The sequence below is a fragment of the Rhinolophus hipposideros genome (assembly GCF_964194185.1).
Source record: "Rhinolophus hipposideros genome assembly, chromosome: 18".
NCBI lineage: Eukaryota > Metazoa > Chordata > Mammalia > Chiroptera > Rhinolophidae > Rhinolophus > Rhinolophus hipposideros.
The window spans coordinates 22021141-22045796 of NC_138064.1; positions in this window are offsets into that span (position 1 = coordinate 22021141).

Consider the following 24656-nt stretch of genomic DNA (forward strand, 5'->3'; position numbering starts at 1 on the left):
AAAACAGAGTTGAAAAGCAGACAGATTCCTCTAAGAGGCATCGGCACACAGTGCTATGGAACTATGTAGAGTATTAAAAATTATAGTCATCTTTTTACTGTATCTTTCACATAAACACAGTATTTCAAATTGATTCTTGATTATTAAGAATAAGGATTTTAAATCCAGGTTTTAAACTTTGAACAATTTACTTCTCTAAGACTCAATCTGAATTTGCTCCTCTGTAAAGTTGGGACAGTGTGGGGAATTGGTGAGGTGAAAATTAAATGTATGTAATCTTCATGAATTTATGTATGTGTTGTATGTAAAGTACTTAGCACAATCTTGAGCATAATAAGACCCAAATAAATATTGAGTGGTAGTATTAGAGTATGAGTAGGAATAGAAATCATAGCAACAGTTATGAGAGTTACTTTCTCTTGGGCCCTAATGGAGCTGGATATTGATGATCCCACCACCTGCATTCTACCTGTCAGAACCTGAGTTTATAGCTCCTTCTACAAATCTACAACAGTTCTGGTGGGGTCAGAAGCAATTACGTGGCTACTATCTTCCAAACTTTCCCTTTGTCAGAAGAACCCGTAGGCCCTTTAGCCAATCCCTTCTCAGAAATTAGAATACAAAACGAAATTTCAGTTAATAAATTATTTACCATATCAAGAGAGTCGTATACATTGTGATAGGAAAAATCAAACAACTTGTAAGACTGATTCTTAACTCTTTAGAAAATAAATGTTAAGTATCTTACCCTATTCTGCAAAATAATTTCCAAATTAATTAAGTAGTACAATGTAAAAAGATAGAACTGTAGAAATCCAGACGAAAATGTAGGTATGTATTTATCTAATCTTATAGTGTGGGAGGCTTTTGTAAGTAGTATCGCTACATGTATTAAATGGTCAATGAATAAGATAAAACTAATTCAATTTTAGTCAAAGAAATAAAAACGAATTCAATGCCATATCATTTTCCGTATCAAATGGGTAAAACAAAACAGATAGTATAATGTTATTTATCAAGACTTTATAAGTAAACTTACATGACGCAGGTAAAAATACATTAAATGATACCTTTCTGGAGACATTTTGGCAATTGAAGCCTTATAAACAGCTATCCTCTGACTGAAAATTTTCCTCTGAGGAATTTATCCTAAGAAAATTCTCTGAGATATGTGCCAAATTTTTAATTAAAAAATTCTTCATTATACATTATTTATGACAGCAAAAGATTTCAAAACAACATAAATATCCAAAATTATATAGCATTGGTTGAATGAACAATGGAATTTTCATACAATGGAAGAACATACAGTCATAGAAAATCATATTAGAGAAGTTACTTGCCCAAGGAATATTTATAATACACTAACATATTAATACACACATATGCATAGCAAACACTAAAGAAAATGTCAGATACTTAGCTCTGCGCAATAGGATTATGGATGTTTTGCTTTGTAGTTTCAGAAATGAAAATATATATTACTTTCCAAATTTAAAAATGTTCTTAAAATATCTATTTTTTTAAAAAAAATAAAGAATAGCTAAAAAGAGAACATGGAAGAGGAAGGAGGCAAGCATGAAGTACAGAATGGGCATTGGACAGTGGTGTGAAAGAGAATAGTGAGAAAAATGAGGGGAGTTAGGCCAGCACAGCCTAATGGAAAGATCTTCCATTGGTTTTCCAACAGCCAAGGTTCCAATCAATTAACTTGCAGGTCTTCAAGGTTATTTGATTAAAATTGGACAGTTGCCACACTGTAAGCTTCTTTCAGTTTCTGGTCATGTCCACTGAAAATGAGAGGAAAGGGAAGTGGCTGATACAGTCACTCTTCCCATGGCTAGTCAAGTCAGTTAGGGGCCAAGGAGAGGAGCAAGGGAAGTTTTCTGATTTTTCCTTAAAAAGAGACTTTGTGTCAGCAGCTTTCTCTCTAATATCATTCCTAGCAAAAACCCTCTCTCTTCCTGTCCCCTTTGGGATGCAGGGAAATATTTGCAGTGCCCAACCTAAATTTTAAATAACTTAACGACAATGTAAGTCACAGATACTAGTTACCGCAGGCCAACTTCTCAAAACTCTAACTTACCTGGATAATGCTATAGAAAAAAAAAAACACCAAAAAACATTAGAGGTGGAGAACAAGAGATGGGAGATTTGGACAGAACACAGGGTGTGGAGCAAATGCCTTCACATTCCTTCAAGTCCAGGGAGGGCATTAGGTACTGTGAGCGTCGGCTACAATGTGGCCAGTATGTACTCTCTAAGGGAAGAGATATGCATGTGAAGCCTCATCCATTAGAAATTCTAGAATCCTTGGAAATCCCATTAGCAGGCTGGCATCTGCCCTTGTGTAGGGACAGAAGCTGTGTTCATTCTCTCCTTCCTTAGAGGGGCCAGTAGAGCCAGGCAGCCACCTTCCCCCATCTGTTATGTGAATGGGGGTGTTTTCTGCAGGAGACAGTCACAACTTAAAATACAGGCCCAAAATGGAGTTACTGGTACTAAGCACCTATGTCCCCAAACTGAGACTTAACTATTTTCTTTGGCTCTCCCAGAAATGAAATCATAAATCAATCAAAAGGGAATCGCCTAATTAACCCTAGTCAGGTAATCTGCCTGACAGAACCCCTCAATGAAAGTGACCTTGTAATAACAAACCTCTTTTTTTGTTTGTTTGTTTTTGTAGTATAATTTCCTTGTTCCCAATCAATCCTTTCTTCCTATAAAAGTCTTTCATTTTGTACAGCTCCTTAGAGTTCCTTTCTATCTGCTAGACTGAATGCTGCCCAATTCATGCTACGTTGAATAAATCCAATAAGATCTTTAAAATGTACTCAGTTGCTTTTTTTTTTTTTTTTTAACAACCAACATCCCAAAGTCACAGCTGTCTCTATAACTATCTGTATAACCCACAGGAAACCTAAAAAGCAATGGTGGTGTTCTCCCAAACACCACTCTAGAGCAAGATTCTATAGCCCATTGAAGAGAAAATGACTCTACAGTTTGGTTGATTAAGACTTTCCCTCAGTTATATTTCAGTCATTGTTCCTTTTCAACACATGGAAACCTTCAGGATAATATTCTATTTACAATATAAATCGAATTTTCCTTATTAGCTCTTCTGTTTTTCTTGACAAATTAACAATTGATAGACTTGATAATTCTATTTAGAAACTTTGTTATGGGAAAAACAACCCTCTACAAATGACTGAATTCCCTAAGCTTACCTCAAATATAATTATTTGATATAAGATACAGACTGCTTCGGCATTTTAGTAAATGGGATTAAGGTTTGTAGGATTCACTCTCTCATTAACAAGAAAATAGCTGAGGGCAAATGTATTGAATCTAGGGCTCCTTTGAAATGCATACTCTGGCTGAAAAGTTCCTTTCGGCTTTTCTTTGCAGACCTCAGTTCTATAGGGAAGATGCACTCTGATACAGAAAAAAAATGCACTGTTTTCATTATCTCGGACTACATCTCTAAGCAGGACTAAACAAAAAGAATTCTAATGCCACTTCCTATCTCCCTGGGTTAGCTCTAAAACTTCAACAACGACCACAAAATAGATGGTGTAGATTATAAAGCACTAGCTAGTATAGGCCAGTGGGTCCTGTTTCAGTTTGAAACAGCAAAATGCCCCTAATCTAATTTAAAAAGTTCAGCTTCCAAGGTCACTGAAGGAAAATGTCTCCCAAGAGAGATTTAGACATGATAGAATTAAGGTTTGATTCTCTTCATTACAATGTTTTGTGGACCTCTAAGTCAGGAAAATAATTAGAGATCAGCAGAAATCCATATATATGTGCAAATGTGTTTCCAAGAAATTTGATAGAGCATAGCTTTTGCTACCATTTTATGAACAAACTAAGAGCATTTCCACATATATATCTTTATGCATGGCTTTCCTACTTTCTTGGTTTTTCCAGTTAAAACCATATGCTATCACCTAACCCAGATCCCACCTCTTTTGTGAAATCTTTTCACTCTAAGATTGTTTTATTTATCTTTGTCTCTATAATAGCCACTGATGGTTTTGCTTATCATTTTCTATCTTGTATTCAGTCCTTCATTCACTCATCCAATTAACAACTATGTATTCAAACTTATGCTATGCTGGGCATTATACTGGTTCCTGGGTATACAATAGTGATCAAAACACAGACAGTATTGCCATCATGGAGCTTAAACTGTGTAAGTTCTAGCAGACACAAAACAAAACAAAACAAAAAACTAGAAGGCTGTAGAGGAAATGATATGGGAGATACACCTTAATTGAGTGATCAGGCATGGCTGGTGGTAATGGACATTTGTTACTGGGGGCTGTCCAATATCTTATGAACACTCTCCCTATGTTACGATTATATTCTACATTGTGAAAACAGCCTTATTAAGGTAGAAACCAAAAACCGTACAGTATAGGACAAAAATTTGTCATCCATGCTTAGATTCCTTCAACTACTTCCTTCTAAAGGTGCTACCCACTTCTGGACCATGTCACTGCCCTGGAATGAAGCTCTGGCCCACATGGAGAGCTCTGGTCCACATCTCTCACATGTTTAAAACTAGCCACCCTAAGTTGCCCCTCCACTTACTGAGATGAAATTCCACAATGCCAAGAGTGGAACCTGGCTTCCTGAATGGTCACCAGTGGGCTGAATTATGCAACTTGGCCGCATGAGGGAAGTGGCCCAATGTCAGATTGACTTTGGCCAATAGGAAATGATCTGAGAGAAAGCTCCACAGATAAATTTCTCCTCTTTTTTCCCTTCTAAGGACTACTCTGAATCAGTTCCTCTTTTCAGTTGCTCTGGAGAAGAACAACATGTCAATGGACACATATGCTGAGCAGGAACACACACAGAAATACATCAAGCACCTTGTTCTGCCTCCACTTTTTTCTCACCTTCCCTCCTAAATTTGTACCTCTCAAATAAAATATCAGCATGTTCATCCTTGTCTCAGGCTCTGTTTTCTGAAGGACCTGGTCTAAGAAACTTAATTTCCCAGACTCCTCTGCAGCTATGGATAGATATATGTCTAGATTTTATTAGTCGGTTGCACCTGAGATTTAGATGCACATAAAAGAATTATGAGTGAGTGGCCACTGGAGGGGAGATTTTCGGCATGTGCTATGATGGGGTCGTAACATGGATCTTCTGAAATCTAGATCCAAGATCCATAATTTACCATCACCAACCTGGGACAGTAGCAGGTGTGATAACTTTGCAAGAAAATCCTGTGGTGCATTGGGTATGATCCTAGCTATATCATTAGTTTCTGTAATCAGTAATCCTTGTGCTCTACGATGTTTGAATATTCTATAATATGATATTCTACAATAATTCTTTCTGCCTAAATTAAAAACTGAATTCTATGGTTTGTAACTGGAAATTCTGACTAATGGAAGGTTGATGCACTGAACATCCATTCTGAATCTTCTCCTTTCCTTGCTATCTTCATAAACACAGACTAAAAGGTGAACTATCTAAATTTCTCTTCTCCTTTACAGTTAGGGGTATCCCTGTGTTACATATAGTGCTGGACTATGAGCGAGAAGGGGAATTTCATGAGTAGGGCTTCACTTCCTGAATAAGGGGAAAAGAATTTAACCTTCACACTTTCTTCTTGTTCCTACTTTAAAGACAAATGTTCCTACCTTTAAGCCATGGCAGTCATCTTGCAACCCTGAGGTAATAGACCAAAACTTTAAAGATGGCAGAGAGAAAAGAAGTAAGAAATCTTGTTCATTGATGACAAAATTAATTGGTACTCATGAGTTACCATGTCCTAATCCCTGGAACCTGTGAATATGTTATATTTCCAAGGGACTTCTCAGTTATGATTAAGTTAGGGTTTTGAGGTGAGACGATGATCCTGGATTACTCCTGTGGACCCAAGGTAACCACACCAGTAATCATAACAAGCAGGCAGAAAAATCAGAATCAGAGAAAAAAGGATGAAAGCAGAGGTCAGAGAGAAAACAGGATGTTAAGCTGCTGGCTTTAAAGGTGGAGGAAGGGGCCATGAGCCAAAAAACATAGGCTGTCTCTAGAAGCTGGAAAATACAAAGAAAGAATTCTCTCCAGAGGTTCCGGAAGGAACACAGCACGGCTGACACCTGGTTTTTAGCCCAGTGAAGCTGATTTCAGCCTTCTGACTTCTAGAACTGTACAATAATAAATTTATATTATTTTAAGTCTCTGAATTTTTGGTAATTTGTTACAGTGACAGGAAATGAATGCAATTTATGACACTCTTAACCTATCATGTATTAATCAGATTATCTAATCCTCACAAAGACATTCCTTACTGACACAGCGACAATCATTTATTTTATTGTGGAAAGGATTCTTGACTGGCGAACAGAAGACGTCGATTTTTATCTTAGCTATGCCACTAACTTGCTTTGTGGACTTTACATCAGTTTACTCCTCTACTTGGATTCAAATATTACATACCTTATAGGATTATTGTATCCAATATTGAGTCCAATATCAGGACTCAATTTTTACAGGATAGTTGTAAAAATAAACTGTCTTTTCATATGTGTATACATTGCACAATCTCTGAAGTGTTACATAATAAGAGAATTAGCATATCAATGCCTGGCTTTTTGTCTGGAAATTTAGGACATTGAAATAGATTAGAGATGTAAAAATACCTAACATCCTTGCCACCATTCTCTACGCTGGGTGCACGCAGTTGTAAGTAATCAATCATACAATGCTTTTTCCCTCATCTAAATGCATACCAAAATTTTTCTGTATAAATGCTCCATACACCCACTACCATTTCATCAGTGTTAACTCCCAAAAGTATAAATCAATTTACAATGCCAAGATGGTTTCTAAGATCTGATCTATCTATAACATTCCAATTCCAATATTTTATATACATATATGAATAAATTACAAATAATTCCACATCTTATGTTATACAAAGGATTCCGTATACAATAGATGTTTAATTTAGGAGATGTGTCTAGTGGAGGATTATTAGTATAAATTTTAAAATCAGCATGATGCTACTATTAATATGCCTATTTTATTAATATGATACCCCAGTTTACTCAACAAGTTAAATCTCAGAGTGTAATTATTATGTACTCCAAACCATGCATTCATGACTTAATTTCATTTATTTTCAAGATGCATATTGTTTCATCTCTCTCCCTTCCTCCCTGTGCCCTCTTCTCCCCTCCCTCTCTCTTCCTTCCTTCCTTCCTCCTTATCTTCCTTCCTTCTTCCTTCGCCATAAAATACTCACAAAGACACCAAACACACAATTGGACTCATATGTACACATAGTTCTTCAGAGTTCTCAAGGTCTGAAAAAGAACTTACACCAAAAATAAACATATAATGAAGTATTTCTTTTAATACATGAGATTACACACATTTACAAAGAGAAGATATGGCAATAATGCCTAGGCGATGCTCTATGCTTTGTTTGAAAGGATAAGATCCAGGTACAAAAAATGTCAGTTCAGTTGAGCACTCTAAAATCACCAGAAATCTAGAAATCACTCAAAATTTCCATAAATTTGAAATTAAAATAGAAGGTAGTAAACCTCAAGATTTAACTTCAGACCCCATGTACACCAACTCATGTACATCGTATGTATTCTCTTAGCCAAGAGAGCAGCTAGAGAAGGAGGCATTTCACTCACTTACATAGGAATAAGTATGGTTATTGTCAGCAAATTCACTGAGCACAAGACCAGAGTCAAACATAGGCTGTCACATTTTTATCTCAGGGATTTCCTGAGACACTGAAGGCTTGAGGTCCATATCCTCTCAAATGAGGAGCTGCCTTAATTTTTATCAGTACACTGCCATGTAAAGAACATTGTCGATCGATATTCAATAGCTATACAACCAAGACACAACTTCAGTTAAATACATTTTAATCATTGATTATTTGTTAAGATAGTTCAGGCAAACTTCTTTTGAATTAACATTTCTTTGCAAATTAATCTTCGTATTATATGATTTTTGCCTTTTCACTTCACATGAATAATTCTAAGTGGGAAAGGGAAACATTTATTTTTAACTCAATTCCTCACTATCTACCATCCCCCACTACATTCAGGAGAAGAAATAAAGCAGGGGAAAATTAATTTTTTTACTTGTCTCTTTCTAGTGTTTACCCTCTACTCCTCTCCAAAACTAAGTCAGTCCATTCCCACAGACACAAGAGAGAAATAACATTCTTGTCATTAAAACAAGAAAATCTGGTTATAAAATTAATCTTGAAAACATACACTCACAGTTATATTGATTAGCACTGTCCAAGAACCAGAAATCCATTTGGCCTGGCCCCAAAAGTCAATGTCTGGAAAAACAATAATAATTGAAATTCTAATCCATGTTTTCTGGTTGAGCAAAGCATTTCTTAAGGCTGCTTATGCTAATTACATTCAGATGCATCAACATTATGATATTATTAAAAGTGAGAGGAAAAAGAAAGGTCAAATACCATTATCGCAAATGAGGTTTCATGCTTCCAGGCTAGAACAGTTAGCTTGTTCATTACACATAATTGTAATTTTAATGATGGGCAAATTCCAGGACAGAGATGAAGAATCTCAATGGGGGCAGTGATGTCCCTTTGAAATATCTGTGACTGAATCTGGGATATGGAAATTAAAAAATATCAGGACTCAAAAATAAAATGTACTATATCATGAATAACTAATGAATTATATAAAATGTAGACTAGTAGAAAACACAGATATAGCAAAATCATATTCTACTTACGTGTTGTAGTAAGAAAGCAGCAACAGAATAATATCCAATAAGACCCATATCCCGCAAATATGAAAAATATCAATAGACATGATTTTTGCATAGAGATACAGACAGATACTCAAGCAGAGCACTTTTTGAGAAGGGCTGAAATGAAAGCATTCAATGTCTCAATAATATTCTACCACCTTGTCCTGACCCTGTAAGGCTCATTCAGTTTTGCATGAATCTGCCACCTAGACTTTCATCATGCACTTATGTAAAAGGAAAAGATTACTAGGTTTCAGGTAGAGCACATGAGTCTTGGCCTTAAGTTGGATATTTAATTACATAAGGCAATTGTTAAAAAGTCTTGAATTATCGAATTGTATTGAATGAGGATAATTTGCCAACTACAGTAGAACTATGCACGTGATACAAACAATTCCAACATAAAACTGTACAGTTAAGTATGTTGTACAATAAAGACTATACATGTAAACAAAGAGGAGGAAGAAAATTTATAGAGTAGTGGGACTTGAGCTAAATCTTGAAGGGTAGTTAAGATGTAAAAAGGTCTAGAAAAACTCGGCCACTTTGTTTAACCTTGATATTGATAATCAATCTAATATAGATAACGAACAAACATAAAGCAGAAAAAGATTCTATTGAGGTTTAACTTATTACTGTAAATTATCCACAGATCACTTTTGAGTTTGTGATAGCATGACATCTTTATACAGAGGGTGCCAAATATATGTGTGTGTGTGTGTGTGTATACACATTTTAAGAAAGAAAAAAACTGTATTAAAATCATAATATTCAATATATACCAATAACAATAGATGAAGACAAGTCACATTTGACTTCTGCAATTACAAGAGGTGCTCAAAGTGGTTACCATCAGCGTCCAGACACTTCTCATTACAGCAAACTACTGCTTGAGCAACATTGACCAAACTGTCTACTTGTAGACATTTTTTGGCACCTCCAGTATATTTTCATTGACTCCAGTAATCTTCATGCAATTACTGTCATTTTGCTAAATTAATTTATAGAAACATTTAATCCTTAAAGCATCTGTTTTCTGTATAATTTTTCTGTAAACATACTTTCTAAACATCTTTGGTAACTTCTACCTTTTTGTGAAGAAATTCAAGGAATTTTAAATTTCATACATCTTGCTAGATCATCAGAACCACACACAGAGTCTGTATTTATGATCCTCTACAGAATTTCTTTTACTAAATTGAATTCCACAGACTAACTTAAGGACATTATGAAGAGAGCCATATGAACATTATTACATTTTTACCTATTAACGGAAAGTTGTAGATTATATACTTTATATGTATACTATAAATATCCACTATATTGTACCATATCTTTATTGTAATAAAGATACAAAGGAAATTTTTCTCTCGAGTTCAGCATAATGGATAGCTCTGCTTCTCTGGAACAATAGATTTTCTTTCATTTTATTATATAATCACCATCAATCTAAATGCAAATCATATTTCCCTCTTTTTTAAAAAAGAATGGAAAACAGACTATATAAGTTATAGATCAACATAACTATTTAGGACAGTTGGTCAAAATATTTCACCCTACCATATCATATGAAAGTAAGCTCAAATTCCAACCAGCTAAACTCTACAACGGGGATCCAGTCCAAAGCATTAGTTTGAGAAATATCCCCACTGAAAATGTGAAAACCTCTTTTTCTTCCCTGGTTCTTCAAGAGATCCAGAAACTGTTTTACTAGTAGCCATGTATATAAATTGTCAAATTAATTAAGCTAGCAGGCATCTCCTCATAAATCATCTATTGTAGGATACTGGGGAAACAATTAGTAACTTTTTTATCAAAGAATATCAGAGGACATATTGGAAAAATAATTTGGAAACTTCTAGTACCAACAGATAATCCATTTTTAGAACTTCAAAAGCTAAACATTTATGCTTTAATTTTGAGATATATTTTCTATCTAGACCTTCTGTTTCTTGGTTTCAGTCCATGACACATTTTAATAAGCTAGTGAGCTAAGAAGTCTAGCAGAAGAACTGTTTTGTCTGAATTTCCAGTAACACCCACAAGAAAATGATACTTGAAGGAGATGGAAATTGGAGGTGCCCCCACAGCCTTAGTACTCAAGTGAGATTTTCAGAGTGACAAACCTGGACCAGAAACCTTGGCTGGGAGTAATAAAAAGACTGGATTTTAGATGTGGAAGATGGATACCTAAGTTGTCTTCCAGCCCAGCCCCTCAAAGACTTGTGCCAGTTTCCTCAAGAGTGGGGAAGCTTTATCAAACATTAATCAAGAGATACACTCCATTACTAGAGGTACAGTAGGGAAGCGAGAAAATGGGGCTGCCCTGGTTTTTGACTCACAAATAAGATCAACACATGTGATAAGAGGACAGTTACCACCAATCTCTGCACAACCACAGTGGGAGCAGAGAATCGCTGGTTGCCAAAGTGATGATACAGGAAATGTGACCTGAATGCAACTGGCAGAAAAAATGATAGCAATAAAAAAATGAATAGGAGCCAATGTAAAAATATGCTGGGATATGGAACCTGAGCTTCCTTAGCCAAAGAGAAGGTGAAATCTCAAATCGGAGAAACGATCTTACCATCGTTAGCATTAGCCTGTATTCACTAATTGTACCCAAAGGTTAATACAGCGTTAGGAAATGTGCTTTATACAAGTAAGTAAGTGGGTAATAAGTTGCCAAAATAAGGCTTTTATAATTTATAACTGAAAGATTCACGTACATGTCAGAGTTTAAGACACAGATGAAGGACTTCAAAATAGTAGAGGGAACCAACCCAGAAAATGAAGGCATATGGTGTGTGCAAGGTGCATGAGAGTTTCACAGGAACTGAAACACCTGGTGAATAAGGTGGTAAGATGATATTGGAAAGGAAGGTTCGAGTCAGGTTGTTGAGTATCTTGTAGACCAGACTTTGGTGTTTAGATTTGTTCCTAGGGAAACTTCGGTGTCATTATAGATTCTCAAGCAAGAGAGTGCATTGCTCATATTTGTGTCTAAAAAGTAACGTACCTGATAGTTTGGTGAATGGAGTTGAGCAAAGAATGCTGAGGAACAGCTCCAGAACTAGACTAGGGGTGATGATCAAAGAGCAGATTTAAAAGACACGTGATTTGATGGGAGCAAAAAGAGATGACAACTGATTCAAGCTGGAGAGCATGAGGAGCTGCCAAGAAGAAGTCACTCGTTCAATGTCCAGGAGAATTTATTGAGAGCATTCCATGTGCCAGGGACTGTGTTTGTTGGTGAGGATAAAACGTTGAACCAAAATGAATATGATTGCTATGCTCTTTGGTAAACAGTGGGGAAATGAAAAATACAGTCACTTATTTAATAATCACTCAAATTTGTGCATAGCTTGAGTCTACACTAAGTTCTAAGCAGCAAAAGGCCATTTTGAAATAGCTTGTGGAAAAAAAATTAACTTGAAAGAGCTTCTGTGAGGAATTAGTAGGAGATGTGTATGATGTTCAAGGGTTAACTAAGTGAAGGGACATCTGACAATATTCCACATAGAGAAAGAATTTGGGCAGGGGCCTGGAGGAAAAGGAGTCTGCTCAACTTAAAAAAAAAAGATTTTAATGGGTTTCCTGATTAATGGTAAGATAGAAAACACAAAAAAAGAGAAGCAGATCTAAGGGCAGTGGTAGAAGAGAGTAAGAAAACGTGTTGTACATTGCACTCTTTTAAGATGTCTGCAAAACATTGGGTTAGTAGTTGTCCAGGGCTGGTGGACAGGGCTGCAGATTGACAGTTTAGATTCATCAGAGTCTACGTGATACTTTGATTCCTGGCTTAGAGAAGTTGCCCAGGAGAGTGTATCTAGAAACAAAAGGGTCAAGAATGAAACACCAGGGAAAAGCCAATAATTCAGTAATAAACAAAGTGAAAAGAGGAAGTAAAGGAGGCTGGAAAAAAATGGTGATAAAGACTAGAAGAGGGACACAAGAATGGTGTCATGGGAGCCAATGGCAGCAATTTTCACAGGAAAAAAAAAGGCTAATTGGGTGAAATGTCATAGGTTGATCATATATAATGTACTATAAAGAAGCCATGGTTGGCCAAGTAACAGGTCAAAAATAACCTTAGAACGTGAAGTTTCAGTGCAGGAGAGTCAGGAAAACTATTGAGGAATGAAAAGGAAAGTTCCATACACATTAAAAAACAAAAACAAAACTAGCTTAATTTCTATAGTTCTTAGTTGCCGTTCAATTGTTTTTTTTTCCTATAAATAACGCCTCCACTACCTTTGCTGAAAACTGAGGTAGCAAAGCCAACTTCCATGAATAGTTAGATGCTTGATGTGGGACAGTTTATTTTAAAAAACTAGTCTAAACTTTTTTTGGAGGGGAAAGAGGAGGATACAAATCTGGTATAACTTGAGAGAACAATATCTTTGTTTTATAATTTCCTTGTAGAATTAGATTTGATTTTCAAAAAGGCAAAGGTTATATGTGTGGGTAGGATACCATCTTACACACACAATAGATTCCAAGAAAGCATTGTGTGATGTGGGTGGTTAGGCAAATATTCTTCCCTTGGTTCCGGTACTTTCCACTGGACTTTTGCTTTCTGAGTCTCAACTTGCCTATTGGGGGAAGCAAAGAATGTGGCAGAAACATGTGTCAGCAAGTGTATGCTTAGTTCAAAACAGTGCTAAAGAATGAAATACGTAGATCTTATGACTTTGATTGTACAACAAATAAATGACCTCACAAAGCGATTGTTACACAAATGTAAATAAATTAAGGCTTTTCTAAAGAAATAAAATGATACTTTCCAAGTGGTATTGTGCTTTTATAAACATATATTTTAGAAGTGTTTTGAAACTACACATGCTTCTTAATTAATGTCTAAGTATAAATTAATGCAAAAGGACTCATTTTCCTCCCCATTACCACCAGATATTGGGTAAGCAGGTGTCGCACCTGCACACACACACACACACAAACACACCCTCTACAGAAACCAAAAGGAAACTAACAGGCCAAACAGAGCTCAGATGATCTCCAAGTGAATGATAAAAGAGTAGGGCACAATATTTATTATCTTTATGTTAATTACTTTCAGATATACAACCTCTGAAAAACTTCATTCACACCCAAAGGGACACATTATTTAATCCACTAGAACACAGGTGAGCTTGAGAATGAAGATATATGATGCATATGTCAAAATAGAGTACTGGACTGCTTTTATTTTGAGCTGTGCGTCTTTGCTCCATATCAACCCTGAGATTTTCCTTCCCTTTAATCTGTTAGAAAATTTCACTAAATGCTTTTATATATCAGCTTAGCCTCAACTTCAAAACAGTGATCATGGTGATCAAAACAGCTACTATTTATAGTGTCGCCTATGATACAGAAAACATGTAGTAGGTACTTTATATAAATATCCCATTTTACAGATGAGGAAACTGAGACTCAGAAAGTTGATTTCATTTGTCTGAGGTTACACAACTAGTAATGCTAAAAGAGGGAATTGAAATTCAGGTATGAATCTGAAATCCAAACTCCTTCACCATGCTGTAATCCATTGTTATACCAAAACTTGAATGGAAGGTGAATTAGAGACACGAAATGAAAAACAAACTAAAAAGTAAACTAATGCATAGGAAGAAAAAAAAAAAAAAACACCGTTAAATGTGTAAAGCCAAAGCTTCCTATGTGGTCTGAACATTTGCTGTTGCAGCTGAAAATGATTACATTTAGAAATCCCAATCAAATGCTCACAAAATGATTTTTCTTCTGGGATCAGGCTCCACATTACGACCATTTTAATAATTTTTTTAAGCCATACATTTTGGCTTAACCACCCTCTGCTTGAAATTCCTTCCCTTAGCTGTTAGACTAGCATGTCTTATTCTGATCTTCCCTGCAAACTTCTGTACCTTCTTCTCTGACATCTGTCGATTCTCCTTCAACTTAGCCTGTTTCCCAGGGTTCCAGCCTCTGCCCCTTCACTTTAGTTTATCTGCCAAGCTAAGCCACTGAAGTTGGAGTAAAAATCAGTAGTTTACTCTGCTTAGCCTGGCTGTCCCTTATGGGAAAAAAACTGGTGCTTTGCTAAATTAAGCACTACCCAGAGGCATCCCCAGGGTGTCATCAATTTTTGTATCCAATCATACACACTGTGATGTGACATGAACTACTACTAGCTGTTAAAAGGAAAGGAGAAAGAGACCCTTCAAAGGAACATTAGGCTTGTAGGCAGTGGGTAATTTGCTACAACACAGAGGCTATGCTCTGTTGAGAAAAGTCCAGGCTAACCTCAAGAAAAGAATGAGAATAGCTGCATATATTGTCTGCAGCCACATCAAAACAAACACTCAGGTTCAACGTGAAAAAACTGCTGGTAATCGACCCCCATGCAGGGATGGTCATCGCCACCAGGAGTGTTACCTTTAAAGGGCAGATGTCAATTTCCTAAGTGTCCTCTGCGACAGCCAAGAAAAATAGCATGTACCCTGAGACTTGCTGATCAAAGCAAGCTGAAGTTCCCTAAAGGAATCAGGATATGAACCAATATACATGCTTTTCAAATGAGGACACTCTCAGATTATGTATAAATAACCCCTGGTATAGCCCATGGCCATCCTCATCTAGACCACACCCTTCGAGCTCCAAAAGAATTTGGAGAAATAAGCTTGGCATGGGGACCCTCTTGTTCATGGTTTTAAGTTGGAAACCTTGAAATTCCTTACATTTCTTCCAAATCAAGATATTTAGATTGCAAACCCTTTAATCCAACTAAAAAGACATATTTGGAATGTCTGAGCTCTCCGCCCAGATTGAAGAGTTGTTTTTCAATTAGTACCATGGATTGAGAAATTTTTCTGGCATCTGCCACTAAATGAGTAAATTCAAAGATGATAAAATAAACTTTAAAAGCCAAAAGAATAAGTTCATTTTAATTAACTTCCGGTAAGACTTAAAAGTCAACCTAAACCACAAAAAGTCAGTTTCCAAGACGTTGCTCTTTTTTATGTTCGCCAGACAGGATGACTCCACTGCCACTTATTAGCACTGATTTTTAAAGCATAGCCTTTTTTTTTTTCAGTAACTGATTCAAAACAAAGAATATAATTCTGAGAAGAAGCAAGGCAATATTGGCATCTCTAAGTTGTTTTAAATTAATTCATCAAAACCATAATATGAACATATGTCAACATCAACTGTTTTAAAAATCTAGGTCAGGGCCATGCTAAATTTGTACCATTTCTCTACAGAGTACAATAAAATTCACTGGGTTTTTCAACCATGGACACGCTTCAATGCTTTGGATATAGTCTACAAAACTATTACTTCACTCATCCCTACATCCTTACATTTGCCTCAATATCCTAACTACAGTATTAGGGAAAAACAAAAACAAAAACCGTATCTTTAAGTTACATCTATTGGTATTTTGAGAGAAACCACCATCATATTATCAGGTTAGATTTTTTCTTTTATTTAATTCAATTTTAACTGATTAAAATTTCTTTTCTTTTATTATTTATTTTATTATTACCACGGCCCTGGCACTTTGCTTAATCCTATCAAACGTTTCGGCAAGTGCAACTTTTATAAAAGATGAAATCGTATGTTAGGAACACTTTTACTTATATTGAGAAGGTCTTGCCCAGATTAGAAATCCTATTCATATGAAAAAATATCTATCCTTCACACATTCAAGTGGTCCAATACAGTGAAAGCAATTTATAATAAGATGTTAATTCAGTTCTTGTGCTTAGCGGAGTTGGCAAAAATAAGATTTACAAAAGTACCTCAAGAAAATCGATTCATTATTCTGGCAATGACTTGCCATTTTCCAAATCTATGTTAAGCTGTGATCTTAGTCAAACCTTTATCTCCATTGCTCTTAATGAGGACGTGGGATTGTTTGCCAATTCATTTACCAAGTTTTCTTGATATAATTATTACATATGTGTGAAAGTTTAATAATGTTCTAAAAGAATGTATTGAAAACTAGTATATATATATATATAATTATATATATTATATATATATTATATATATTATATATATATATATATATATCATATAGACTATATCCATTTCAAAAATAGTAGCTATAGATCAGATATGTGATGTGTGAATTTAATGATGTGAGTTTTTTTTACACTCTGGAATTGTTCACGACTCTCAGTATTTGCCTACCACTTAAAAACTCATTCAGGAGGCCAGTGTTCTGACAGAACACTGGATTGTTCCCAAAGATATGGTGATGAGAAAAGGAGATCATAGTCTTTCCCAAGGGTATTTATTCAAGTGTCAGACACAGGGGACATGATCAGAAGTCCAATTTTTTTTCTATGCTTTTGAAAAATGACATAAACTTTGTCAATTTTGAAAAGTGAAGTTTTCTTTCTTAAAGGACAAATTTAAGAAAGCACTCAAAGCAACTCTTTCCATCTCCTTTAGTCATTGAGACTTGAATGGGTTTCAGGCAATCCGGTGACATTGTTGTCATGGTAAGCTGTCCTCCTGGCCAGCCTCCGAATTAATTCTGCTCCTTCAAGATTATTCAGCCTAAGGGTGTTGCATACTCATACCAAATCTCCTTGTGAGGTAACGGAAAGGCAAGAATCAACTGCACAGGGGTAGAGAAACTTTCTCCTCCTGTCTGCCAGGGATGTGGAAATAAAGGGGGCCCATTCTGCTGATGTAAGGAGCATGGCAGTGGAGTAAGGGAAAAGGAAAAGCGGGACTAAAGCCCAAATAGCAAATGAACCCAGCGAATTCTGCCCTTGTTAATGGAAAATCGTGAGTATGAAAGAAAAATATAACCCATTACCAAAAGGAAGACCTTACTGTGACATGATCAGACACATATAGTTCTGTTCTCAGTGATGTGTATCAACATCCACCTCAAATGATCTTTACACAGTACTTCCTCCCTGCTCTCTCAGATCTTCTGTCTCCTCTGTGATCCCTTTCAGCCAAAAGCACATAGTTAATCATGCACTCACTTTCTCCTTGATCCTTAATGTCCTTTCATTGCTCAAGGAGAACAGGATGAAAGATAACAGCCTTCTGGATCTAGCCTCAGAAAGATACAACATTAAGACCAACGAATTGCTCACATGGTAAATCTGGCCACCTCCTCCAGCAAAATTCCAGTGAGTTATAATGCAGTCACTATAATTTCTCCGTTTTACCTTTTTTTTTTTTGTAATTGCTCAGGATAGGGATGGGAACGCATTTCTTTCCAGAAGGGCGGAAGTAAGAGAGGAGAAAACCCTATCCTACTACACATATGATGGCAAGATCCCTCACATAATCTTCAGAGCACCCAAAGAAAGTATGTTCCATTATCTTTGGGCACCTGGGTTACAGAGAACAAACAAGACTGGTGAAATCAAGGGCTTCACAACTCCCCTTCTTTAATTCTTAGTTTATAACTTTACACTTTCATGGCTATAAAATGAAAAAATCTGATATACATCATCTTTAGCAGACAGGTCAGAGAGCTGAGACAAATAGATATTGACCACTTAAGGATTTATGACTTTTTTCTGATTCGCGGGACTTAATTTTTGTCCCTTGATAATGCCCCATCCCAGAAGGAGGTTAACGATTTCCTCATGGCCAAGAGACTATGAAGCACCAGAGAATCCTGAACTGGAATATTTTGAAGCTTGTCAGTTACACTACTGAAATATTCTTCACTAATTTTTGGATGGTTTATTCCTTTGTTCTAGAAAACCATCCCAGTGGGCTTTACAGTTATACAAGACTCTCTCCATAAATGGTGATGCTTGACATTTCAGATCCAAGGGGTTAAAATTGCTTGAGGATGAAGCTACTGATGATGGTGTTGAAAGCAGAGCTTCCCTTCTGCACATCAGGTTATATTTGAAGAAAATGTGCTTTGTCGAGAATAATGACCAGGTGCCAAGGTGTCTGCCCAGCTTCTGGGCCTGGATTCCATGAAGGAGTTCGTGACATTCATAAGGTGATAAAAACCATTTACATTGGGTATGTGAATACAACCCAATCTGTCCTTGGACCCAGAGTACAAGGAAGTCATGGATTTTTGCATGTTCGTTTTACATCTGACTACTTTAATAAATTCTTAGTAATTCCAATAATTCTTCACTTAAATTTTTGGTGTCCAATTACATTATCTTCATTTAAGGACAATGCTGTTTGTTCTTTCAAAAAAGTTATTTCAGCTGCAAAGCAGGTTCTTTTACATTTAGTTTGAATGATGAAAAGAATGTTCAGCTTTTCAAGCAGTTTTGAGATACACGTATACATTTGAGGACAAAATACTAAAGCTAATGCAACCAAACTATTTTCAAGTACTTGTAAACTATGAACTACTACTACTGTAGTAGTAGTTTAGGTTTAATACAATGGTGTATGAAATTGTATGATTACTAAACTACATATATAGTATATATGTATAACACACACACACACACACACACACACACACACACACAAAGAGAAATGTCTGAAGAAAATTTTAGATTAAAAAAAAGTTACAAGTTGGGAAGATGAGTAGGCAACAACAACAAAAAAATGACTCCAAATTTTTAACATGCGCTATGGTGGACTAATGATCAGTAACCAAGGTTGTTACATTTGTTTAAATACTGAAATGCATTACAATATAGAAATCTGAAAAGAGGATTAAAAAGTAAATAAACCTAACTTCTTAGTTTATAAACAGTCCAAAGTATGCAGATCAAGAGAAATAAGCAAACATTCTACCATATCTCCATGACCTCATACCAAAATATCTCATAATGACCTATGTATAAAGCTTTTGCCCTACACGAAGCAATTTCAAATAAATTGTATGTAAAAATGATCCTTAGAGCAAGGCTGAGAGACTTTTGACACTGAAAATTTCTAAAAATAGTTACAGGTTACAAAATCTTTTCTATGATTTTAGTTCATAATCGCAATCCATCCTTTCTTCTCTGGCAAATCCCATTCTACCCAAACTGATCTACCAGGGGCCTCGAGAGGCAAACATGTTGTTCCACCCTTCCATGGCTATGTGTCAATCACCTTTCCATTTGTAGTATGTGTATGGTGAATTCCTAATTAGCTTTCAAAGAAATCTTGTACTTCCCTTGAAACAGGAGGATTAAAGGACAGAGGAGATGAAATTGAGGTGAAGGCAGCAAGTCTGTAGACAAGAGAAGCTTCAGTCATTTTGCCCTTTCTGGGCAGATAGGTAGACCAGATCAGGAGTGTGCTGGCAGCTCTATTCCACAGCTGTCTTGGGCATCTACCAGTAGTTACCTATCAGAGCTCAGGAAACCATGTTACTGATGACGCTGGGGAATCTGCCTTGCTTCCATCCCCCGCAAAAAACAACATAAAAATTGTTTCTCATGCCTTTCCCCTTGGCTTTCTGTACTTACAAATCTTTCCCATCCTTAGCCAAACTCATTTCCTTTATTCAAAGGTGGGGAAATCGTGGCTTTTGTTGCTAGCAAAGACAAACCACAACGGAAGTTGCAGTCCATTTTTTTCTCTAGTCTCAATTGTATTGATTGTTCTCCAGGCCAAGTCAAAATTTTAAAGAAAGCAAAATAAAATTTTATCAGAAATGTTTAAAATTAAATAAAGTAAATCACAAGTATATCATCTATTACAGGAAACCACTAAGGTTCCCAGCATCATTTCTATTGTGAAGAATGAAATTATCTAAAATTTAGTAACTGCTCCTTATAGAATCTGCACTGTAGTAAAGTGAAGGTGTTTTTGACAGATGGAACTTAAGTTCCCTTATGTTGCATCTATGAAAACACTGGCAAGTGTTTAAATATCAATAAGACTGTCTTTTTCAACAAGTGTCTTTTTCCTAGTTACATCCCCTCGCGTTCTATTCTTGTATTCCATTTCCTTTTTCTAACTATCCTGCTCTTTTCAAATGGTCAAGGAGTAATTAAGATAATAGAATGGGGAAGAGGGAGAGGGTCTAGACAATGCTGATGGGAGCAAAACAATTTTATGGATCGTTTTAAGCCCTCAAAGTGTTTTCCATGTGGAAAGTTGGTGTCTTTTGCTAATGATCTTAACCCAGACTCTGATCTAATTTTGGCTGTACTAGAACATAGCACACGCTGCTTTTATTCCTATTTGGTTACCCCATTCACTCTGACATCTGCAAGAAATGGATTATGAAACAATTTTCTTTGGCAGACTTTTTGAGAAGTATGTATTTTCCCTTTTTTTAGTTTCGGAACATTGGTTTTGGGTAACTTCTCTGAGACCACGTTCCCAAATGTAGCTGTTGATCTAATGACATTGGGTGGCTCGAAAGTGGTCCCAGTGCCTGTTCTCACTGATCTGACCTGCAGGTCCTTCTTAATATACTAAATCACTCAAAGTAGGTGACCAAAAACATGCCCCAATCATTCATGCATCTGCTCAACAAACATGTACTGACAATGTTGTGATATTTGCAATATGAAAGTGGTGATTCTTTGTTCAAGTAATACTGAACTAATTAATGTACTCAAATCCCTTAGCTCCCCCTATAGGGAGGGTTGGATTAAAGTAAAAAGGAAGGGGAGGCATATTTATAGGCAGGATCAATTTCAGGGCAGAGAATAAAAAGCCTGTGACAGTTCATTCTTATCCCACCACGTAAACATCCAAAGAGCAACCGAGAATATTGGTCTTAGTTTTACAGGATGAGTCAAGGAAAAGCACACCTTTGCTATTTTGTGGGAGAAGCAAAAGCCTATAAATATATACAAGCATATATTTTAATATCATCTCTGCTCATTATCCTTTCTATTCTCCTACCATGTTTCCCTGAAAATAATACCCGGTCTTATATTCATTTTTGCTCCAAAAGACACATTAGGGCTTATATTCAGGGGATGTCATCCTGAAAAATCATGGTAGGGCTTATTTTCCGGGTAAGTCTTATTTTCGGGGAAACACAGTGTTCCTTACATTAGCTAATCAAGATTCTCAAGAACAAGACACAAAGAAAGGCGACAATGACATTCTGGGAAAAGCAGCTGTAGGACAGAGTTAACCACCTGTAACAGAGTTACTACGATCAATGGTTACCAGGCAGAGGGAAGGGATTGACTACAAGAGGTCAATATAAGGCAATGTTCTGAGATGATGAAACTGTTCTACGTCCTGATTGTAGTTGTGACTATATGAATTTAAACAGGTGTTAAAACTCACAGAACTATACCCCAAAAAAGTGAATTTGGCTGTGGGTAAATTACAAATAATGTTTAATGGGGAAATCGTCCTAGATTAAGAGAACCTAAAAATGCATATCAATCAATTGCAATGCATAAACCTACATTGGACACTGTTGCTATTATTTTTCTTTTTAACAAAGTAAATATAAAAGGCTCAATAAAGACCCAAATGAAGCAAACAGTGAGGAAGGAAGAAATGGTCCATGTTAATCCAGTCATTATACTTTCAATACACACCGATGTTTTCATGCTAATTGGGTGTTGAGTGCCAATGCATAGACTTACATTCAGCTTTCAGTTCTGTCATATGCTTGTGGCATCAATTTGTATTACCAGCTCCCTTCTCAGCTGATTTGTTTTTTTAAAAAATTAAAAATTAACAAACAAACAAAAAAAAAACAAGGCAGAGGTTTCACAGCAATTCAGACACATTCTAATTGAGAAACTGCCTCTTTGTTCCCCAAATCTATACCTTTAAAGCAGTTCTAATTTTTCCTTACCTGTGAAAGGGAAAATGCCCATCGCATATACACAGGTTGTGATAAAGGTCATGATTTGTATAAAGTGTTAACTGGAGGGCTTTGTATTTACTAAACATTGAGGAGATATTAGTTGCTGCTGTTATTGAATACTGTGGATAAAGAATTGAAGCCAGGTTGACATAGGTCCAGTTTATTAATAGTATCAATTATACAAGTCTGCAGGAGTAAAGATGAATGCATGGCTCCCAGGCACCCACATTATTGTGTTACCAGCTATATAGTGAAACCGCCTATTCACGGGACCTGACCGCTGGAGACAGTAAAAAGGAAGAGAACTATAATTATAACAATAACTAACGTTTATTGAATATGTCCTCTCTCTGCCAGGTGCTTTTTCAAAGGCTCACTTGCATTAACTCATTTAATTCTCACAACAATCTTATGAAATAATAGGAAATTCTTTTTTAATGAAATCCTCTTTTACAGATGAAGAAACAGAGGCAGATAGCATAAGAAACTTGCCTAAAGTCACACTCGTTGTAAGTGGCACAGCCTGGGTCAAAGGTCTGTGTCCCTAGCTACACATTATCGCCTCTTGTGTTAACAACGATTTCAATTCTACTTTAAGTTCCTAGGTGCAAAGAGACTGCATAATGAGAATTTTCTCATTATTTCTCTGAAGAAGCCCATTGCCTGTCACTCACCGAATTCCCTAAGAATCCCCTCGACTGGCCTCCTCAATCCAGACCTGAAGTATTTCCTGGCGTCTCCTATCATATGGCTGTTGAGCTCCCTACAGATACTATCCATTTTCACTTCGCCATAGGTTGGAGCTACTTACCAGTTAGCAATAGTGACTAGAAAGCCGTGATAAAGAACACAGATTTAGAGTCAGATAGACAAGATCAAATTCCTGGCCCTGCCATTCAACAGCTGTGGCAAATACTTAACCCTCTTGGCCTCAGTGTTCTTATTTGTAAAGCGGGGGTAATGAGAACATCTACACACTAAGGCTATTGTAAATAAGTTAATAATGATAATAATTAATAATACATATAAAGTGCTTACCATCAGTTTGAAAGTGCTCAATAAAGATGATTGTTTTCATCATTAAAATTCTTATCTCCTTTCAGGGTCTTACTATAATGATCTTTCTCTTTTATCTATTCTTATTTTAACTGTCTCCCACTCCATTATTTTTAATACAATAAATTGCTTCAAATTAACCCTTTTCAAAGTTAAATAGGATTCAAACAATTTAAAATTAGGTACATTAGTTCCTAGTGATAGAAAACATTATGAGCTGGGCAATGAGGCATGTAAATAGTTATCTATATCCCAATTGTTCCAATTAGGCTCTTTCAGATAGGGGAAAGAGATGTGGGAAATGTGCTAATATCAGGATACATTTTTTGGAAGGTGAGACATAAAGAAGTCAGGAAACCCAAGAATTCAGTCTGACCTTGCCATAGAAACAAGAACTGGATGCCCGACAACTTCAGACACCTCAGCAACAAAAGGTCAACCATCTCTGCCACTAGCCAGATTCCCAGTTACTCTCTCCCTCTGTTCTGTTTGTGCGTCCTCTCTTCTCATACTATTTTCAGAAGCATCCTCATCTTGTACTCTATGCCCTTTCTTTACCTACGCTTCTGCTCATGCACGGTTTCTGCCATCCTGTGATCTTAGCTTACACATGGCAATCATGGTCTGACCATTTCCGCCAATTTTAGCTTTAACTCTTACTGCTGATTGCTGACAGAGAGATGCTGATTGATCCAGATCCCCTTTTCATATCAGAACATGTCAGTCATAGGTCACTAACCGGCTTATGTATTGACTGCCTTGGTAAGATTCCCACCTTTGGTCCAATGAGCTCTGCTATGATAAGTGGAGTCATATGGCACAATTCAGCCAATTATGGTCCCATTAGCAGGATCATTGACATAGCAGTTCCTCTGCAGATCCCTGTGAGTATGGCAAGGTACTGTGCCCCAAGGACTTAAGATTTTGGAATCATAGGAATGGCCAAGGATATGGTGGTACAGTTCACATCAGAACAAAAATACTTTCTAACCCCATTATTTAGATTATTTTTTTAATGAATAATTTTATTTTGTATTGGTTAGGAAGATTCCTGCACCTACTCTTTCTGACAGACTTCCTGATTCATAATGGTGACGATTAC